Source organism: Halichoerus grypus, chromosome 13, assembly GCF_964656455.1.
Source record: "Halichoerus grypus chromosome 13, mHalGry1.hap1.1, whole genome shotgun sequence".
Taxonomy (NCBI): domain Eukaryota; kingdom Metazoa; phylum Chordata; class Mammalia; order Carnivora; family Phocidae; genus Halichoerus; species Halichoerus grypus.
The window spans coordinates 94148631-94171478 of record NC_135724.1 but is presented as its reverse complement, the minus strand read 5'-3'; the positions used below and the strand labels follow the sequence as shown (position 1 = coordinate 94171478).

The window sequence follows — 22848 nt, the reverse complement described above, 5'->3', positions numbered from 1 at the left end:
CCATTGTAGAAGCAAGCAGCCATTGACAGCATGTAAGTGAGCAGGTGTGACTGCGTGCCAATAAAACTTTATTCAGAAAAACAGGCAACCAGTCAGATTTACCCTGTGGGCATAGTGTGCCGACCCCTGATCCACACCTGTGGCCATAAACATCACGTCTATCACGGGCTTCTGTGTCTCCCCCTCGGAGCCTGTGATCGCGTGTCCCGTGGACTACTTGTCCTCCCCAGGACCTCACGTAGTAGTGATAACACTAGTGGACACTTGCTTATATGAAACACATTGCTTAAGCTATTTAATTCCCTGGCACACCGAGTCTAGCCATTATCCACTTCTGTACCCACTCTGAAATCTTCTCCCATCCTGCACCGCTGCTGCTTCCCCCGGAGCCTCGCTGGGCCCCCTTGCTGGTGCCAAGTTTCTTGTGCCTGAAGTCTGGGCGTTCCCTTGATTCTTCTCTTCCGCTTTCTCCACATCTACCCAACATCACATGCTGTCACATCCACTTCTGGAGTATTTCCCCCATCTTTCCATATTCCCCAGTCCAAGCCACCGTCGCCTGTCATGTAGACAACTCCCATGCCACCAGATGCTTTTCTGCCGTCTGTGACGCGAACGGCAGCCCGCTCGCAGGCATCTCGGCACAGAGCGCGGCGACTAGCAGAGATTCGGGGTGGTTCAGGGAGTCGGGGAAGGGCCCCGTCAGCCACGGTGAAATGGACAGACTGACCCTCCCCTTTTTCTTCTTTTTTGGTTTAGCAATGAATAGTATATTTCAAAACCTATTTTAAAGGAACAGTTCTAGTTATTTACTAGAAAACTCACGCAGAGTGAAGGCCCCAGCTGATACTTACCAAGCGTTTGGACGAGGCAGGCACTGTTGTAAGATGCCCGACGTGCATCCGTAACTTCATCGCCCAGTGGCCCCAGCGTGTGGGTGCTCTCGCCTGTTTAATGTGAACAGAGCACAGCTGAGAAACTGTGCGTGGACCTGTTCTTTTTTTCTAATTTTTCATTGTAAAATGTATATAACATAAAAGTTACTGTCTTAACCATTTAAGTGCACAGTTCGGTGGCATGAAGACCATTCACACTGTTGCGCACCCACAACCATTCATCTCCAGGACTCTCTTTTTCTTGCAAATGGAAACGCTGTCCCCACTGAACACTAACTCCCTATGACCCTCTCCCCCGGCCTGGGCCCTGCCATTCTTCTTCCTTCCTTATCTCCCTCCCCACCCTTCCCTAGGGGTCTGCTCTGACCTCGGGCCCCTAACTCTTACGGCAGGTGTGTTTCACTGACCTGAGATGCATCCTTAACATCCCAGGTGTGTTAACTGAAAACTGTTACGTCTAATGCCCCAGGTGTGCTCACATAGACTTGGGAGGTCTCTATTGTATGTCTACACTGCCCTGAGATGTCGCTCTAATTCCCCAGGTGTGTCTGCCTTATCTGGGATATCTCCCTAATTCCCAGCTGTGTCAACATGGTCCTTGGTTATCTCAGAATTTCTCTAAATTGTAATGATTTGGAATGCATTCCTAATTCCCAAGGCATGTCTATGTGGATTTGAGATTTGTCCCTAACAACCAGGTGTGTCTACGCTGACTGTCGTCTGCCTAATTCATTCCCCCATGTGTGTTTGTTATTACTTGTGATGTCTACTTACACCGCAGGTGAGTTTATACTGACCCAGGAGGTCTAATTCCCCAGATTTGTCAACTCTGACTTGGTCTGTCTCCCTAATTCCCTGGCTATGTGTATACTAACCAGGAGGGTCTCCCCAGTTCCCCAGTTGTGTCCGCACTGATCTGGGCTGAATCCTAAATTAGCACTGGTATTCACCCCTGTTGTCTCTCTGCTTCAGCAGATGTGTCTAGACCGGCATGGGATGTCTGTCCACTTACCCAGGTTTGTCTATTTCATCCTGAGAGGTCTCTCTAGGACCCATGCTGTGTCCATAAATACCTAGAATATTCTCCTAATCTCCCATCTGTGTCTACCCTGACTTGGGATGGCTACCTGATTCCACGGGTATATCTGTACCACCTGAATGTCTAATGTACCTGGTGGAACTCTTCTGACCTTGTGTCTCCTAAATACTCAAGATGAGTCCAGAATAACCAGGGTATCTCCCGGAGTTCCAGTTGTATCTGCCGCAGCCTGGGGGGGTCTCCTGAATGACCCGAGTGTGTCTACCCTGATGTGGTTTGTCTTTCTAAATCCCCAGGCGTTTCTTTTTTTTTTTTTTTTTTTTTTTTTTTTTTTTTAAAGATTTTATTTATTTATTTGAGAGAGAGAATGAAAGAGAGAGAGCACAAGAGGGGGGAGGGTCAGAGGGAGAAGCAGACTCCCTGCCGAGCAGGGAGCCCGATGCGGGACTCGATCCCGGGACTCCAGGATCATGACCTGAGCCGAAGGCAGTCGCTTAACCAACTGAGCCACCCAGGCGCCCCAATCCCCAGGCGTTTCTATGCTGACCAACTTTTGCCCTAATTCTCCAGGTGTGTCAGCTCTGACCTGAAGTTTCCCACGGGGTCTTCCCTGTCCTTGGATGTCCCCATAATTGACCCTATGTTTTGCTGACTTGGAAGGTCTCGTTAATTCCCTAGATGTGTCTACAATGACATGGAGGCCTTCCTAATTCCCCAGGTATGCATACAGTGAACATGGGTGTCTATAACTCCCCAGGTAGGTCGCACCTGATGTGGTTTGCATCCATAATACCCTAGGTGTGTATCTAAACTGACTTTGGTTGTTTTTCTGATTCTACAGTTATGTTTACCCTCGCCTGGGATAGCACCTTAATCCTCCAGGTGTGTCTACTCTGAGCTGGTATTCCCTGTAGAATTAGATATCAAGGTGTCTTTCCGTCCTTAGATTTCTCCATATTTTCCCTGTGTTTCTTTTAAATATTTTTAAAAGATTTATTTATGTATTAGAGTGTGTGTGTAAGGGGAGGGGCAGAGGGAGAGGGGGAGAGAGAATCCCAAGCAGATTCCCTGCTGAGCATGGAGCTTGACATGGGGCTCGATCTCAAGACCCTGAGACTATGACCTGAGCCAAAACCAAGAGTTGGACACTTAACCAACCGAGTCACCCAGGTGCCCCAACCCTGTGTTTCTACACTGATTTGGGATGTCCCCCTATCTCCCCGGATGTGTCTACACTGATAGAGGATGTCTCTCATATTCCCTGGTATGATATGCCTGCTCTTACTTGGAAGTCTGACTCCTCCGGTGTAACTACAAGGACCTGACATGGCTCCGTAATAACCCAGGCATGTCTACTCTGGCCTGCAATGTCCCAGCAGTACCCAAGGTGTGCCCAACCTGACTTTGGAGGTCTCCCTATTCCCAGGTGTGTCTAAACTGTCCTGGGAGTCTCCCTAATTCACCAGATGTGTGTACACCGACCTTGGATATTCCTTATTCCCCAGGTGTGTCTACTCTGACTTGTGATGCCTCGTATCTGTAGTGTTTACTCTTGTATTGGCTAGCTCCCTAATTCCATGAGCATATGTACAATGACCTTTGATGTCACCTTATTTTGCAGGTTTTTCTGCTCTAACGTGGGGTGTCCTAATTCCCTAGGGGTGTCTACCGTGGTCTTGGATGATTCTCTAACTCGCCATATGTCTAACCTCACCTAGGATGTCTCCCTAATACCGTAGGTGTCTCTACCCTGACCTGGTAGATGTCCCATATTCCCTAGGTTAGTCTACACTGATGTGAATGTCTCCCTACTTTCCCAAGTGCTCCATCACTAGCCTGCAATGTCTCCATAATATCTAAGGGGTGTCCAGCATGAACTTGGATATCTCCCTAATTATACTCACCTTTGATATTTCCCGTATAATTCTCCGGGTATGTGTACACTGACTTGGGATGTCTCTCTAAATCGGGTGATGTGTGTACACTGTGTTGGGGTGTCTCCCTTATTCCCTATGTCTGTAGTCTAATATGTGATGAGTCCCTAAATTCCCAGTCTACAGTGACGCGAGTTGTCTCCCTAATCGCACAGGTGCTTCTCCAATGACTTTGGAAATCCCAGTAATTCCCCAAGTGTGTCTTTACTCACTGGTTGTACCTTGAATTCCCTAGGTTTGTCTTACCCTGACCAGAGATATCTCCCTGGTTTCCCCAGCATGGAGACTGTGGTCTAGGATGTCTCATTATTGCCAAGGTGTGTCTACACTGACCTGGGCACTCCCCTAAGTTTCCAGGAGTCAACCTAAGAAGTCAACCTAAGACCTGGGAATTTTCCCTGAGGAGCTAGGTGTGTATACAGTGCCCTGGGCTGTCTACTTCCCCAGTGTGTGTACCCTGACCTCGGTGTCCCCCTACTTCACCAGGTATGTTTAGACTTACCAGACATACCATTCCTATTCCCCAGGTATGTCTAAATTGTACCGGGATGTCTCCCTCCTTCCCAAGTTATGTCTTTTTAACCTATGATATAAATCTCAGTTTTGTCTACCCCAATCTTGGATGTATCTCGAATTCCACTGGTGTGTATACACTGATCTGTGAAGTCTCCTTCCTTCTGGGAATATACCCGTATTTCCCCAGATGTGTCTAATCTTACCTGGGATTTCCCTATAATTGCTTAGATATGTCTACCATGAACATGACTATCTCCCTATTCCTGAGGTGTGTCCACACTGACCTGGGATGTATCTACTTCCTCAGGAGTGTCTATTACAAACTGTTTCATATCCCTCATTCCCTGTGTGTATCTACATTGACCTGGAAAGCCACCTTAATAACCTCGATGTGTTCACTCTCAACTAGAAAATTCTCTCTAGTTCCTCAGGTATGTTTACTCTAACCTGATGGTCTCCCAAACCCCAGGTATATCTACACTGTCCTGGGATGTCTACAAAATTCCTGAGGTGTTTCTAATCTGACCTAGTATTTCTCCCAAATAACCCAAGTGTGGGTACTTTGATTTGGGATGTTTCCCCAAATCCCCAGGTTTGTCTACACAGGCCTGGCATGTTTCCCTAATTGTGCAGACACTGGTCATCTAATTACCCATGTGTGTTACACACCCAAGTGTGTCTTTACTGACCCAGAAATTCTAATTCCCCAGCTGTTTCTACACTTACTATAGGTCTCCCAAATAACCAGGGGTGTCTTTGACCTAGGATATCTCCCGCATCATCAGTTGTGCCTACTCTGATCTGGATCGTGTCACTAATTCCCCAGCTCTGTCTACATTGACCTGGGATGTGTTGCTCATTTCCCAGATGGGTCTTCAATAACCTTGGATATCCTCTTAATTCCACAGCTATGTCTACACTGACCTGGGATCTTTCCCCAGGTGTTTTTACCCTGACTTGGAATTTTTTCTTCATTCACCAAGTGTGTCTGCCCTAAACTTAAATATCTCTGGAAATTCCTAGGTGTGGCTTCTCTGATGTGTATCACCTTGTAGGCCACCTGTGTCCACACTGACTTGCATGAATTCCTAATTCCCAGATGTTTCTATTATGACTTGGGATGTCACCCGAATTCCTCAAGTGTGTCTGCTCTGACCTGGTTTGTCTCCCTAATTCCCTAGGTATATACAAACTGACCTGGGACATGTCACTAATTCCTAAGGTGTGTGTCCATGGACCTGGGATAGGTCATTAAAATAGGAATTTATCTTTGCTGCTATGGAGTTTCCCTATTTTCTGTCGTCCCTACACTGACTGGAAATGTCGCCTTAATTTCACAGGTGTGACTCTTCGGTGTCTTCCCAATTCCTGAGATGCATCTAAACTGGCTTGGATTGTTTCACGAATTCCTCAGATGTGTCTACCAAAAATGGCATGTTTTCCTAATATACCAGGTATGTCTACACTGAACAAGGATGTCTTCTTAATTCCCTAGGTGTTTCAACCCTGATCTAATAGAACTCCATAGATTCCCAGGTATGTCTACCTCAACACTGGAGGTTTGGGGTTTAAAAAAAATTTACTGGGATATAATTGACATACAGCATTAAGTTTTAACACGTTGAGTTGATACATTTATGTATCGCGATATGATCACCACTGTAGCATTAATACATCTATCACATCCCATAATTACGTCTTTTTGGGGGGTGAGAACAATTAAAATCTAGTCTCTCCGCAACTTTGATGCTTATAGTACAGTCCCATTGCCTGTAAACACCATCTGTGTGTTCAGTCTCCAGCGCTTATTTACCTATTAGCTGCAAGTTTGTACCGTGAAACATCACCTCCCAAGTCCCCCAGCCCAGCCACTGGCAGCCGTTTTACTGTTTCTACAAGTCTGACTTCTTAAGATTCTACATATGAGATTATACAGTATTTGTCTTTCTCTGGTTTATTTCCCTTAGTATAATGTCCTCAAGGTCCATCCCTGATGTACAAACATCAGGATTTCCTTCTTTCTCACGGCTGAATAATATTCCATTGTGTATACACACCACATCTTCTTATCCACTCATTTGTTAGTGAACACTTAAGTGGTTTACATATCTTGGCTATCGTGAATACTACACTCACCATGGGGTCACACATACCTTTTCAATATCCTGTTTTCATTTCCTTTGGATCTATACCTGGAAATGGGACTTCTGGATCATATAATTGGTCTATTTTTAATTTTTAAAGGAGCCTCCATATTTTCCATAGGGGCTGAACATCCCACCAGCCATGCACATGGTTCCCATTTCTGCACATCCTCATCAGCACTTGTTTGTTCCTTGTTGTCTTGGTAACAGCTGTTCTAGCAGGTGTGAAGTGCTAGCTTGTTGTGATTTTGATTCATATTTCCTTGATTATTAGTAATGTTCAGTATCTTTTCATGTACCTGTTGACCATTTGGAAAAATGTCTGTTAGTTCCTCTGTCCATTTTTTTAATCAAATGTTTGGGTTTATTACTGAGTTGTATATTCTTTATGTATTTTTTTATTTTAATCCTTTATCCAACACATGGTTTGCAAATGTTTTCTCCCATTCCATAGGTTGCCTTTACATTTTTTTAAATTTTTTTATTATGTTAATCACCATACATTACATCATTAGTTTTAGATGTAGTGTTCCATGATTCATTGTTTGTGCATAACACCCAGTGCTCCATGCAGAACGTGCCCTCTTTAATACCCATCACCAGGCTAAGCCATCCTCCCACCCCCCTCCCCTCTAGAACCCTCAGTTTGTTTTTCAGAGTCCATCGTCTCTCATGGTTCGTCTCCCCCTCTGATTTCCCCCCTTCATTCTTCCCCTCCTGCTATCTTCTTCTTTTTTTTTTTCTTAACATATATTGCATTATTTGTTTCAGAGGTACAGGTCTGAGATTCAACAGTCTTGCACAATTCACAGCGCTTACCAGAGCACATACCCTCCCCAGTGTTTATCACCCAGTCACCCCATCCCTCCCACCCCACCCCCCACTCCAGCAACCCTCAGTTTGTTTCCTGAGATTAAGAATTCCTCATATCAGTGAGGTCATATGATACATGTCTTTCTCTGTTTGACTTATTTCGCTCAGCATAATACCCTCCAGTTCCATCCACGTTGTTGCAAATGGCAAGATCTCATTCCTTTTGATGGCTGCATAATATTCCATTGTATATATATACCCCACCTTCTTTATCCATTCATATGTCGATGGACATCTTGGCTCTTTCCACAGTTTGGCTATTGTGGACATTGCTGCTATAAACATCGCGGTGCACGTACCCCTTTGGATCCCTACATTTGTATCTTTGGGGTAAATACCCAGTAGTGCAATTGCTGGATCATATGGTATCTCTATTTTCAACTTTTTGAGGAACCTCCATACTGTTTTCCAGAGTGGCTGCACCAGCTTGCATTCCCACCAACAGTGTAGGAGGGTTCCCCTTTCTCTGCATCCTTGCCAACATCTGTCATTTCCTGACTTGTTAATTTTAGCCATTCTGACTGGTGTGAGGTGGTATCTCATTGAGGTTTTGATTTGGATTTCCCTAATGCTGAGCGATGTTGAGCACTTTTTCATGTGTCTGTTGGCCATTTGGATGTCTTCTTTGGAAAAGTGTCTGTTCATGTCTTCTGCCCATTTCTTGATTGGATTCTTTGTTCTTTGGGTGTTGAGTTTGAAAAGTTCTTTATAGATTTTGGATACTAGCCCTTTATCTGATATGTCATTTGCAAGTATCTTCTCCCATTCTGTCGGTTGTCTTTTGGTTTTGTTGACTGTTTCCTTTGCTTTGCAAAAGCTTTTTATCTTAATGAAGTCCCAATAGTTCATTTTTGCCCTTGCTTCCCTTGCCTTTGGTGATGTTTCTAGGAAGAAGTTGCTGCGGCTGAGGTTGAAGAGGTTGCTGCCTGTGTTCTCCTTTAGGATTTTGATGGACTCCTGTCTCACATTGAGGTCTTTCAACCATTTGGAGTCTATTTTTGTGTGTGGTGTAAGGAAATGGTCCAGTTTCATTCTTCTGCCTGGTACTGTCCAATTTTCCCAACACCATTTGTTGAAGAGACTGTCTTTTTTCCATTGGACATTCTTTCCTGCTTTGTCAAAGATGAGTTGACCATAGAGTTGAGGGTCCATTTCTGGGCTCTCTATTCTGTTCCATTGATCTATGTGTCTGTTTTTGTACCAGTACCATACTGTCTTGATGATGACAGCTTTGTAGTAGAGCTGGAAGTCCGGAATTGTGATGCCGCCAGCTTTGCTTTTCTTTTTCAACATTCCTCTGGCTATGCGGGGTCTTTTCTGGTTCCATGCAAATTTTAGGATTATTTGTTCCATTTCTTTGAAAAAAGTGGATGGTATTTTGATGGGGATTGCATTGAATGTGTAGATTGCTCTAGGTAGCATTGACATCTTCACAATATTTGTTCTTCCAATCCATGAGCATAGAACGTTTTTCCATTTCTTTGTGTCTTCCTCAATTTCTTTCATGAGTATTTTATAGTTTTCTGAGTACAGATCCTTTGCCTCTTTGGTTAGATTTATTCCTAGGTATCTTATGGTTTTGGGTGCAATTGTAAATGGGATCGACTCCTTAATTTCTCTTGCTTCTGTCTTGTTGTTGGTGTATAGGAATGCCACTGACTTCTGTGCATTGATTTTATATCCTGCCACTTGACTGAATTCCTGTATGAGTTCTAGCAGTTTTGGGGTGGAGTCTTTTGGGTTTTCCACATAAAGTATCATATCATCTGCAAAGAGTGAGAGTTTGACGACTTCTTTGCCGATTTGGATGCCTTTGATTTCTTTTTGTTGTCTGATTGCTGTGGCTAGGACTTCTAATACTATGTTGAATAGCAGTGGTGATAGTGGACATCCCTGCCGCGTTCCTGACCTTAGGGGGAAAGCTCTCAGTTTTTCCCCATTGAGAATGATATTTGCTGTAGGTTTTTCATAGATGGCTTTTATGTGATTGAGGTATGTACCCTCTATCCCTATACTCTGAAGAGTTTTGATCTAGAAAGGATGCTGTACTTTGTCAAATGCTTTTTCTGCATCTATTGAGAGGATCATATGATTCTTGTTCTTTCTTTTGTTAATGTATTCTATCACGTTGATTGATTTGCGGATGTTGAACCAACCTTGCAGCCCAGGGATAAATCCCACTTGGTCGTGGTGAATAATCCTTTTAATGTACTGTTGGATCCTATTGGCTAGTATTTTGGTGAGAATTTTTGCATCCATGTTCATCAGGGATATTGGTCTGTTATTCTCCTTTTTGATGGGGTCTTTGTCTGGTTTTGGGATCAAGGTAATGGTGGCCTCATAAAATGAGTTTGGAAGTTTTCCTTCCATTTCTATTTTTTGGAACAGTTTCAGAAGAATGGTTATTAATTCTTCTTGAAATGTTTGGTAGAATTCCCCTGGGAAGCCATCTGGCCCTGGGCTTTTGTTTGTTGGGAGATTTTTGATGATTGCTTCAATTTCCTTAGTGGTTATAGGTCTGTTCAGGTTTTCTATTTCTTCTGGTTCAGTTTTGGTAGTTGATACATCTCTAGGAATGCATCCATTTCTTCCAGGTTATCTAATTTGCTGGCATAGAGTTGCTCATAATATGTTCTTATAATTGTTTGTATTTATTTGGTGTTGGTTGTGATCTCTCCTCTTTCATTCATGATTTTGTTGATTTGGGTCATTTCTCTTTTTGATAAGTCTGGCCAGGGGTTTATCAATCTTGTTAATTCTTTCAAAGAACCAGCTCCTAGTTTCGTTGATCTGTTCTACTGCTCTTTTAGTTTCTATTTCATTGATTTCTGCTCTGATCTTTATTATTTCTCTTCTCCTGCTAGGTTTAGGCTTTATTTGCTGTTCTTTCTCCAGCTCCTTTAGGTGTAGGGTTAGGTTGTGTATTTGAGACCTTTCTTGTTTCTTGAGAAAGGCTTGTATTGCTATATACTTTCCTCTTAGAACTGCCTTTGCTGCATCCCAAAAATTTTGAACAGTTGTGTTTTCATTTTCATTGGTTTCCATGAATTTTTTTAATTCTCTTTTAATTTCCTCGTTGACCCATTCATTCTTCAGTAGGATGCTCTTTAGCCTCCATGTATTTGAGTTCTTTCCGACTTTCCTCTTGTGATTGAGTTCTAGTTTCAAAGCATTGTGGTCTGAAAACAGGCAGGGAATGATCCCAATCTTTTGGTACCGGTTGAGACCTGATTTATGACCTAGGATGTGATCTATTCTGGAGAATGTTCCATGGGCACTAGAGAAGAATGTGTATTCTGTTGCTTTGGGATGGAATGTTCTGAATATGTCTGTGAAGTCCATTTGGTCCAGTGTGTCATTTAAAGTCTTTATTTCCTTGTTGATCTTTTGCTTAGATGATCTGTCCATTTCAGTGAGGGGGGTGTTAAAGTCCCCCACTATTATTGTATTGTTGATGTGTTTCTTTGCTTTTGTTATCAATTGCCTTATATAATTGGCTGCTCCCATGTTAGGGGCATAGATATTTACAATTGTTAGATCTTCTTGTTGGATAGACCCTTTAAGTAGGGTATAGTGTCCTTCCTTATCTCTTATTACAGTCTTTGGTTTAAAATCTAATTTGTCTGATATAAGGATTGCCACCCCAGCTTTCTTTTAGTGTCCGTTAGCATGGTAAATGGCTTTCCACACCCTCACTTTCAATCTGGGGGTGTCTTTGGGTCTAAAATGAGTCTCTTGCAGACAGCATATTGATGGGTCTTGTTTTTTTATCCAATCTGATAGACTGTGTCTTTTGATTGGGGCATTTAGCCCATTTACATTCAGGGTAACTATTGAAAGATATGAATTTAGTGCCATTGTATTGCCTGTAAGGTGACTGTTACTGTATATTGTCTGTGTTCCTTTCTGGTCTATGTTGCTTTCAGGCTCTCTCTTTGTTTAGAGGACCCATTTCAATATTTCTTGTAGGGCTGGTTTCGTGTTTGCAAATTCCTTTAGTTTTTGTTTGTCCTGGAAGCTTTTTATCTCTCCTTCTATTTTCAATGACAGCCTAGCTGGATATAGTATTCTTGGCTGCATATTTTTCTCATTTAGTGCTCTGAATATGTCCTGCCAGTCCTTTCTGGCCTGCCAGGTCTCTGTGGATAGGTCTGTTGCCAATCTAATGTTTCTACCATTGTAGGTTACATATCTCTTCTCCCGAGCTGCTTTCAGGATTTTCTCTTTGTGTCTGAGACTCGTAAATTTTACTATTAGATGTTGGGGTGTTGACCTATTTTTATTGATTTTGAGAGGGGTTCTCTGTGCTTCCTGGATTTTGATGCCTGTTTCCTTCCCCAAATTAGGGAAGTTCTCTGCTATAATTTGCTGCAGTATACCTTCTGCCCCTCTCTCTCTTTCTTCTTCTTCTGGGATCCCAATTATTCTAATGTTGTTTCGTCTTATGGTATTGCTTCTCTCTCGAATTCTGCCCTCGTGATCCAGTAGTTGTTTATCTCTCTTTTTCTCAGCTTCTTCATATTCCATCATTTGGTCTTCTATATCACTGATTCTCTCTTCTGCCTCATCCTAGCAGTTAGCGCCCCCACATTTGATTGCACCTCATTAATAGCCTTTTAGATTTCGACTTGGTTAGATTTTAGTTCTTTTATTTCTCCAGAAAGGGTTTCTCTAATAACTTCCATGCTTTTTTCAAGCCCAGCTAGTATCTTTAAAGTGATGATTCTGAACTCTAGATCCGACATCGTACTAATGTCGGTATTGAGTAGGTCCCTGGCAGTCGGTACTACCTCTTGTTCTTTTTGTTGAGGTGATTTTTTCCATCTTGTCATTTTGTCCAGAGGAGAATAGATTGAGAGAACAAAATGCTAAGAGGGTAACAACGTCCCCAGAAAATATACTCTAAACAAATCAGAAAAGACCCAAAGCAGGGGGAAAAGAAAAGACAGAAAAAAGAAAAAAAAGAAAAAGATAAAAACAAAAATAGAACAAAACAAAAAAAACCAGAATATGCTCAAATATGATCAGGCTGGTACATAGATCAGTGCCATACACTAGACTTTGGGTGTATTTTGGTCTATTAGAAGAAAGTGCCTCCCAAAATTTTAAAGAAAGAAAAACTTATATATGTACAAAAATAAGGGTTGATATGATGAAGGGATGGAATATGACTGTAAAGATAAAAACTATAAAAAATTTTATAAAAGGAATTGATAAGTTGTTTGAAAAAAGAAAGAAGAGGATTTAAAAAAAAAAAGGGAGAGAATGTGATCAAGTAGGAGAGTAGGAAAGAACCATACACTAGAGATTTAGGGTATATTTTGATCTGTTAGAAGAAACTATCTCAAAATTTTAGAGAGAGAACAACTTATATATATATGCCAAAAATACAGGTAACTACTATGAAGGGATAGAATATGACTCTAAAAATGAAAAATAAAAATGTTTTAAAAAAGGGATTGATAAGATGTTGGTTGAAAAAGGGAAAAAGAAAAATTCAAAAAAAAGACAAAAAAAATTAACTTTGAAAGACTACAGAATCATGGTAAAAAAGCCATGGATTCTATGTGCAGTGTTCCCCTAGCGCTGGAGTTCTGCCGTTCTCACTGATCGGTAAACTTGGTCTTGGCTGGCTGTTCTCGCTGATCTTCTGGGGGAGGGGCCTGTTGCCGTGGTTCCCAAATGTCTTTGCCGGAGGCGGAATTGCCCCGCCCTTGCTGGTCTGGGCTAAGTCATCTGCTCGGGTTTGCTCTCCGGAGCTTTTGTTCCCTGCAAGCTCTCCGTACAGCTTTGGAGGCGGAGAGTGAAAATGGTGGCCTCCCAGTCTCCGCCCCGGCGGAGCCGAGAACTCGGGGTCCCGCTCCTCAGCGAGCCCCCAGAGAAAAGCCGTCAGTCACTCCCGTCTCCCCGGTCTCCGGCCGCACTCCGTGCTCACCCGGCCTGTGACCGCGCCTTTCTATCTGGCCCCCGACCCCGGGTGGAGTCTCCAAACCCAGCAGATCCCCGCGGTGCACTCCCCCACCTCTCCTCCCGGGGGAAGAAGGTGAGTCTCCCCGGATCTGCCGCTTGTTGGGTCCCTGCTGGAGGAGCAGTGGCCCGACTGTGCCGCGGATCACGGTCTATGACAACCCCGAGCTGAGAGCCCGCGCCTGGGCTCCGTCTCTGCAGCCGGCTTCCGCGCTCCGATCCCTGGGAGCTCTGCCGCACTCAGGCACCCCCGGTCTTCCTGTGACCCCGAGGGTCCTGAGACCACACTGTCCCACGAGGGTTCCACCCCCCACTTCGCCACCAGAGTGATGTCCCTCAGCGGAGCAGACTCTAAAAGTCCCGATTTTGTGCTCCGCGGCTCTATCACTTGCCAGAAGCGGCCGACGGAGGCCCCTCCCCCGCCGTCTATCCTCCCGAATATCGCCTCGGATTCACTTCTCCGCACGTCCTACCTTCCAGAACGTGGTCGCTTTTATGTTCAGAGAGTTGTTGCTCTTCTTTTCTTCGATGTCCTGTTGTGTTTGTAGGTGTTCAGAATGGTTTGACCCCTATCCAGCTGAATTCCTGAGAGGAGACGAAATCCAGGTCTCCTACTCCTCCGCCATCTTGCTCCGCCCTCGCCTTTACATCTTTTAAAAATTGTTTTTCCTTTGCTGTGCAGAAGCTGGTTAATTTGATGTCCCACTGGTTTTTTGCTTTTGTTGTGCTTTTGCTGTCCTATCCAAAAAAGTCATTGCCAAGGTCAACATCAAGGATCTTCTTCCCTGTGTTTTCTTTTAGGAGTCCTGTGGCATTGGGCTTTCTGTTTAAGTCCTTAATCTATTTCCAGTTAATTTTTGTGAGTTGAGTGGTGTAAGATAAGGGTTCAGTTTTCCCAACACCATTTGTTGAAGAGACTGTCCTTTCCCCATTAGGTGTTTCTGGCTCCCTTGTCAAATATTAGTTGATCATACATGTGTGGTTTTATTTCAGGGTTCTCTATTTTGTTCCATTGGTCTTTGTGTCTGTTTTTATGCCTGTACCATACTATTTTCATTACTATAGTTTTATGGTATAGTTTGAAATCAGGCAGTGTGGTGCCTCTGGATTTGTTCTTTTTATCAGGATTGTTCTATTTAGGTTGTTCTTTGGGGGAGGCTCCATATACATTTTAGGATCGTTTTTTCTGTTCCTGTGAAAAATGCCATTGGAATTTTGATAGGGATTACACTGAGTCTGTAGATGGCTTTGTGTAGTGTGGTCATTTTAACAATATTAATTCTTCCCATCCATGAACATAGGACATCTTTCCATTTGTGTCTTCTTCAGTTTCTCTCATCAAGTTCTTGTAGTTTTCATTATGCAGATCTCTCCCCTCATTGGTTAAATTTATTCCTATTTTATTTTTGATGCTGTTGTGAATGAGATCATTTTCAGATGTTTCACTGGTAGTATATAGAAACACAGTGATTTTTGTGTGCTGATTTTGTATCCTGAAACTACTTAATTCATTGATTAGTTCTAACATTTTTTGTTGGCATCTTTAGATTTTCTATGTATAAGATCATATCATGTACAAATAATGAGTTTTACTTCTTTCTTTCCAATTTGGATGCCTTTTATTTCTTTGTCTTGCCTGATTGTTCTGGCTGGGACTTCCAGTGCTGTGGATTGAAAAGGAGTGGTGAGAGTGTGCCCCCTTGTCTTGTTCCTAATCTTAATGGTGAAAGGTTGAAAGTATTTCCTCTGGGCATGATGTTAACTGTGGGCTTGTTTATATCACCTTTATTATGTTTAGGTGTGTTCCTTCTGTACACAACAGTTTTTATCATGAAAGGATGTGTTTTGTTGAATGTTTGTTCTGCATCAATTGAGATGATATTAACTTTTTATCTAGCAATGTGGTATATCACATTTATTGATTCGTGTATATTGAACCATCCCTGCATCCCAGGGATAAATCTCAGTTGCTCATGGTGTTATAGCCCTTTTTATGTATTGAATTTGGTTTACTAATATTTTGTCAACAATTTTGTGTCTAAATCAGAGATACTGGTCTATAGTTTCCTTGTAGTGTCCCTATCTTGCTTTGGTATCAGGGTCATGCTTGCCTTGTAAAATAACTTTGGAAGTGTTCCCTCCTCTTCAGTTTTTTGGAATATCTTGAGAAGAATCAGCACTAATTCTTTAAATGTCTGGTAGAATTCAGCAGTGAAGCCACCTGTTCCAGGGGTTTTCTGTGTTGAGAGGTTTTTGGTTGTTGATTCAATCTCCTTACTCATTATTAGCCTGTTCAAATTTCTATTTCTTCCTGATACAGACTGGATAGTAGTTTCTGATGATCTTTGGATTCCTGTTGTATCAGCTGTAATGTCTCCTCTTTCATTTCTGACTTTGAGTCTTCTTTTTTCTTAGTCTAGCTAAAGGTTGTCAAGTTTATCTTTTCAGAAACCCAGCTCTTAGTGTCGTTGATCTTGTCTATTGTTTTTCTGGTCTCTATTTCATTTACTTCAGCTCTGATCTTGGAGAATTTATTTCCTTATGCTAACTTTGGGTTTAGTTCTTATTTTTCTAGTTCCTTGAAGTGTTAAGTTAGATTGTCTATTTGAGGCCTTTTATTTTCTTCACATATGCACTTATTACTCTAACCTTCCCTCTTAGAACTGCTTTACAGCATCCCGTATCCATTTTCATTTGTTTCCAGATATTTTTTAAATTTTCTTTTGATTTCTTCTTTGCCCCATTAGTTGTTCAGGGATGTGATGTTTGGTTTACACATTTGTAGATTTTCCAGCTTTACTCTTCTTGTTGATTTCCAGCCTCATACCATTTCAGTGAAAAAAGATACTTGGTATGATTTCAGTCTTCTTAAATTTGCTAAGACTTGTTTTGTGGCCTGTCATATGATCTATCCTGGAGAATGTTCTGTGTGCATTTGAGAGAACGTGCTTTCTGTTGCTTTAGATAAAATATTCTGTGAGTGTCTGTTAGGTCCATTTGATCTAATGTATGTTTCAAGTGCAAGGTCTCCTTGTTGATTTTTCTGTCTGGAATGATCTATCCATTGCTGATTGTGGGTCATTAAAGTCCCTTAATAGTATTATATTGTTACTTTTCCCTTAAGGTCCGTTAGAATTTGCTTAATATATTTAGGTGTCTCAACTTTGTATGTTTATCATTGTTAATCATTATATAATGACCTCTTTTATCTCATTACTGTTTTTGGCTTAAAATCTATTTTGTCTGATATAACTCTCCCTGCTTTCTTTTGGTTTCTATTTGCATGAAATATCTTTTTCCATCCCTTCAGTTTGAGCCTACATGTGTCATTAAAGCTAAAGTAAGTCTCTCATAGCCAGCATATAGTTGGGTTTTTAAAAAAAAAAATCCATTCAGCCACTGAGTTTTGATTGGAGAATTTAGCCCATTTATATTTAATGTGATTATTGGTAACAAATTGGCAATAGTAAGCCCTTACCTAATTGTTTTCTGGTTGTTTTGTATTTCCATTCTTCACCCTCTGTTTCTGCCTGTTTTTGTAATTTGATTTTCTGTGGTGGTATGCTCTGTTTTTCCTTTGATCTTTTGTGCCTCAACTTCAGAAATTGGCTTTGTGGTTACCATGAGGCTTACATGAGGCATCTCATAGATAAAATCCATTTTAAGCTGATAGCAACTTCACTTACAAAATTCTCACTCTTTACCCCCATTTTATATTTTTGATGTCACTATTTTTCTTTTGTGTAGTATATTCTTTAATAAATTGAAATAGCTATAATAATTAATACTCTTTCACCTTGATCTTTATATTATAGCTAACAGGTTAATACACCATTGCAACCTGACTTGTATGTTCTTGTGTCATGATTAGCATCCTTTCACTTCAGCTGGAAGAACTCTTTTCTGAATTTCTTGTAAGGAGGGTCTAGTGTGATAAACTCCCTCAGCTTTTGTCTGGAAAAGTCTCTATTTCTCCTTCATTTCTGAAGGATAACTTTACCAGATAAAGTGTTCTTGGCTGGCAATTTTTTTCTTACAACACTTTGAATATGTCATCCCACTCTCTCCTGGCCTGTAGGGTTTCTGCTGAGAAATCCACTGATCACCCAGTGAAGGTTCCTTTGGAGTTTAAGATCTTTTCTTCTCTGGGTACTTTTAGGATTCTCTTTGATTTTTGACAGTTTGTTATAATTACTGTGTTTTGGGGAAAGCCTTTTGGCATTGAGATAATAGGGTGGTTATTCTGCTTCCCGAACTTGGGTGTCCAAGTGTTTCCCCAGGTTTGGGAAGTTTCAGCCATTATTTCTTAGATAAACTCCCTGCTTTCTTTTCTCTTTCTGGAACTGCAATTTTTCTGATATTTTTATTTTTGATGAAGTCCCTACATTGTCTAGGCTTTCGTAATGCTTTTTCATTCTTTGTTATCCTCTGACTGGGTTATTTCAAAGTTCCTATCCTGTAGCTCACGGATTCTGTCTTCCATTTTATCCACTCTGCTGTGGGTGCCCTCTATTGCATTTTTCATCTCGTTTGTTGAATTCGTTAGGCCAAGAATTTGTTCTTTTGTGTGTGTGTGTGATTTCTATCTCTTTGTTAAATTTTTCATTTTGTTCATGTACTGTTTTTCTGATTTTTGTTTCTGAAAAAAACCTTTTGTGTATTTTATATATTTTGTTAGTCACCATACAGTACATCATTAGTTTTTGATGTGGTGTTCCATGACCTATTGTCTGCAAATAACATCCAGTGCTCCATGCAATACGTACCCTCCATCACTGGGCTAACCCCTCCCCCCTAAAACCCTCAGTTTCTCAGAGTCCATAGTCTCTCATGGTCGTCTCCCCCACCCCGATTTCCGCCCCCCTTCATTTTTCCCTTCCTTCTCCTAATGTCCTCCATGCTATTCCTTATGTTCCACAAATAAGTGAAACCATATGATAATTGACTGTCTCTGCTTGACTTATTTCACTTAGCATAATCTCCTCCAGTCCCATCCATGTTGGTGCAAAAGTTGGGTATTCATCCTTTCTGATGGCTGAGTAATATTCCATTGAATATATGGACTGCATCTTCTTTATCCATTTGTCTGTTGAAAGGCATCTCAGCTCTTTCCACAGTTTGGCTATTGCGGACATTGCTGCTATGAACATTGGGGTGCATATGGCCCTTCTTTTCACTACATCTGTGTCTTTGGGGTAAATACCCAGTAGTGCAATTGCTGGATCATAGGGTAGCTCTATTTTTAACTTTTTGAGGAACCTCCACACTGTTTTCCAAAGTGGCTGTACCAACTTGCATTCCCACCAACAGTGTAAGAGGGTTCCCCTTTCTCCACAACCTCTCCAACATTTGTGGTTTCTTGCCTTGTCAATTTTTTGCCATTCTAATTGGTGTAAGGTGGTATCTCAATGTGGTTTTGATTTGAATTTCGCTGATGGCTAATGATGATGAACATTTTTTCATGTGTCTGTTAGCCATTTGTATGTCTTCTTTTGAGAAGTGTCCATGTCTTCTGCCCATTTTTTGACTTGTTTTTTGGGTGTTGAGTTTGAGAAGTTCTTTATAGATTTTGGATACTAGCCCTTTATCTGTAGTGTCATTTGCAAATATCTCCCATTCTGTGGGTTGCCTCTTTGTTTTGTTGACTGTTTCCTTTGCTGAAGCTTTTTATCTTGATGAAGTCCCAAAAGTTCATTTTCCCTTTTGTTTCACTTGCCTTTGGAGATGTATCGTGAAAGAAGTTGCTGTGGCTGATGTCGAAGTGGTTACTGCCTATGTTCTCCTCTAGGATTTTGATGGACTCCTGTCTCACATTGAGGTCTTTCATCCATTTTGAGTTTATCTTTGTGAATGGTGTTAGAGAATGGTCGAGTTTCATTCTTCGGTATATAGCTGTCCAATTTTCCCAGCACCATTTATTGAAGACACTGTCTTTTTTCCATTGCATATTTTTTCCTGCTTTGTTGAAGATTAGTTGACCACAGAGTCGAGGGTCCACATCTGGGCTCTCTGTTCTGTCCCATTGGTCTGTGTGTCTGTTTTTGTGCCGGCACCTATCAGCTAGATCACAAACTTCATTCAGCCTTTATGTTTGGATATTGGAGGATTATTGTTACCTTTTGGTGGTGACATATTCCTTGATTCTTCACATTCCTTGTAGTTTTGTTGCTGCTCTGGGATATGGAGTGGTGGACACCACCTCAGTCTTTGCAAGTTGCCTTCAGGTGGGAGGCGCTGTTAGTTGGTACTGTTAGATTTGGACTTTGTCTCTGTGTGGGTGCACCTGCTCCATGCTTCTGCCCCCTCTTGAGGGAGAATTCTTGAGCTTGAATGTCTTCTCTGGTCTGTAGAACTTAACTCTCTTGGTTCCCAGAAGGGGGCACTACAGATACCTGGGTGGTGTCTCCTCTGCGCCCGGGGAGCCAGCCACAGCACTGGGGAGGTGTGGGTTCAGTACTCTGGGTGCTGGGGATCCTCAGGTGAGGTTCTTCCAGAAGGTAATGGGTGAACTTCTAGTTGACATCCTGCCATCAGGACGGTGTCCCTTCAATGCCCTTTGCTCTTCTCTTCCCTGGAGTCATGGACGTGCTGCCAGAGAGAAATGAGTTTCTCCTGCAGCATCCCACACAGCTGGGGAAGCCGTGCACTCCAGGTTCTCCCTCCCACCATGGGAGAGGTTGCTGCCTGCCTGTTGAGCCCCCTGTGTCACCTTTGGGGAGGGGTGATACTGGCAAAGTTCCTCTTACCATTTCCAGTGCATCCAGACTCCAAGGACATGCTGAAACCTCCCCTTGGGGCAGGCTGGACTCCCACATGGCCTCCCTTGCCTGTGGGTGTCTGTCCAAGTTAGCACTCTCAAGGTTTCCTTGATGGCAGGGAGAGGGCTTGGGCAGGCTCCCTGGCTCCAGCTGGGTTTGCAACCCCTATGGAAATCTGTGCGCCTCCTGCCGGATGCACAGTGGGTGACACTCCTCCCACATCCTCTGGCACATGGAGCTGTATCCCAGAGGCACTTTCATCCGGGGATGGATGCCTGATTAGCCCTGTTTTTTGTCTCCCTTTTTAAACAATTGTCTTACACTGCCACGATATTCTGAATGCTTCTCTAATGCTCTAGTTATGTCTATACTGGCCTGGGATGGTCCCCTAATTTCCCCTGGTGTCTGCCCAGGTATTACACTGACATGTCTATCTCCCTGTTGATACCAGTTCCCTGTGTGTCTAACCAGACTTGGATGTTTCTCTAGTTCCCCACATAGGTCTATGCTGACCTGGGATGTCCCTCTCAAACCCCAGTGTGTCTACACTCACCTGGCGTATCTTTCTCTTTCATCAGTAATGTCCACCCTGACGTCTCCCTTGTCACTCTGGATTGTCTAACAGGACCAGGATGTCTAATCCCATGCGGAGTCTGTGACCTGGAATGACACGCTGACGTGGGATGGCCCCGTCTGTCGTGCATTTGGGTGTCTTCTCTAACAGGTGATGCTGTTCCCCCAGGGGAAGCTACCATGGTCTAGGATGTCACCTTGATTCCTCAAGTATTTCTATGTGGACCCAGGAAATCTCCCTCATTCCCCAGTTCTGTCAACCCTGATCAGGGATGCCTCCCTACTTACCCAGGTGTGTGCACACTTGCCTGGAATGTCTGATTACCCTGGAGTGTCCTAACCAGAGCTGTCGTTCCAATTAAGGTGTACAGTTAATGGGGATGTCTCCATATTTCCTGAGGTGACTTTTCTATAACCCAGGATGTTGGCCCTGACCTAGAATTCCCTCTAAACCCCAGTGTTACTCCTCTTACCAGGGAGGTGAACCTTGCTCCCCTGTATGTCTTCCTTTGCAAGTTAGATACAGCTGGGGAATTTGAGACAAACAAACTCCTTAGAAGTGACGTCCTCTATTATAGAAGGTCTACGACTATGGTAAGTATTTGCGCAGTATTTAGCCAGTTCTGTCAGGCACTTGCCTCGCCTTAGTGGTACTGTTCTTATTCAGAGAATAAATGGTCTAGTACATGTTTTGCTTACATAAATAACACAAAAAATTGAAACCCAATTACACATTATGAAAAATGCGGATTGGCTTGTAAAGGTAAAAACCCAATCTGATTTAACCAGCTAAAACGATCAAATGGGTATGTTGGCTTTGGGGTATTTTCCAACACTTGGTATTATTCTCCTAATCATATTAATGATATCCCTGTGGGTTGTATTTTTTTTTTAAGAGTCTTCAGTGCTTTTCAGCAGCCACTGACTAATTAAACCACCTCTATTCCATATGGACTGAACAACAAAATTACCTGAGCAAGAATTATCAGATTCCCATTCACGACCTTCAGATGTCCACAGAAGAAGGATCATGTGACAACTAAGAGCAATGCTCAATAGTCGGCCACTCAGTTCAACTGAGACTATGATCAAAAGGTAAGGGAGGGGGGTTAAAAATGAAAAGGAGATCACAATTTGGATATGTGGTGACTCCTACTTACCCAACCAGATCTTAAAACTGTCCTGATTCCAAAAATGTGAACTCCAAGTTGAAACAAATCATGCTCACATGAGGAAAGCTGATGTAATGAAAAGAATGTGAGTTAATTACCAATCCCAATGGAAAACGATGTACTTACCATATTCATGCTTTATAAACTGAGCTGTAATAGCCAAGAGCAGAGTTTCTTAGCCACTTTCAGTCTGAATGTTTCCCAGTTCCCAAAATGCTGATTTCCCCACTCAATAAACTATTCATCTCAGTGAAACTCATTGAATTTTCTTTTGATACACACCTACAGAGACAGGTCAGAGTAGATACACGTGGGGATTAGGGAGACATCCCACATCAGTGTAGAAATGCCTTGGGAACTAGAGAGAGATGCCAGTCCAGTGTAGACAAACCCAAGGAATGAAGGGGATATCCTGAGTCAGTGTAGACACACCTGGGGACTTAGACCTATGAGGTCAGAATAGAAACATATGGGAAAATGAGACATGCCAGAAGTTTGTGCATTAAGGAGACCATTCATCTCGGAATAGTTACACTTGGGGAGTTAAGGATGACATCCCTCATCATAGAAGACATACCTGGGGAATTAGAAACAGTAGGGCTTAGGGAGACATTCCACATCAAGGGAGACATTCCTGGACAGAGGAGAATAACCTGGGGAAATACAGTTCCTAGGTCAGAATAGACACAATCTGGAAATGAGGGAGACCTATAATGTCCAAGATGATGCACCTGGAGAGTAGTGAGACTTCCGAGCCAGTGTAGACACACCTGGGGAATTAGGTACACATCCAAGTTTGGGTCAACATACCTGTGGAACTGGGGAGCCGTCCTAGATTAGTTAGGACACACTTGGAGAATCAGGGAGATATTCCAAGTCAGGGTAGAGACACCTTGGGGGAATCAGAGACATCCAAGTTCAGAATAGATGTACCTGGGATGTTATGGAAACATTCATGCATGTCTGATTGCACAGC

General features: G+C 42.5%; 1 long non-coding RNA gene across 3 annotated transcripts in view; it reads left to right on the top strand.

Annotated features, from left to right (window-relative positions):
• LOC118544643 (uncharacterized) overlaps window positions 1–22848 on the top strand; it is a 31025-nt gene that overhangs the window by 2168 nt on the left and 6009 nt on the right. Inside the window, exons 1-3 of one of the 3 annotated variants that reach the window (XR_004921692.2) lie at window positions 20872–20992; window positions 21221–21294; window positions 21597–21795. This is a non-coding gene — a long non-coding RNA (uncharacterized LOC118544643). Of the gene's footprint in view, window positions 1–5725; window positions 5840–20871; window positions 20993–21220; window positions 21295–21596; window positions 21796–22848 lie in introns of those variants that run through there. The other 2 variants (XR_013443215.1, XR_013443214.1) reach the window with 2 other exon arrangements.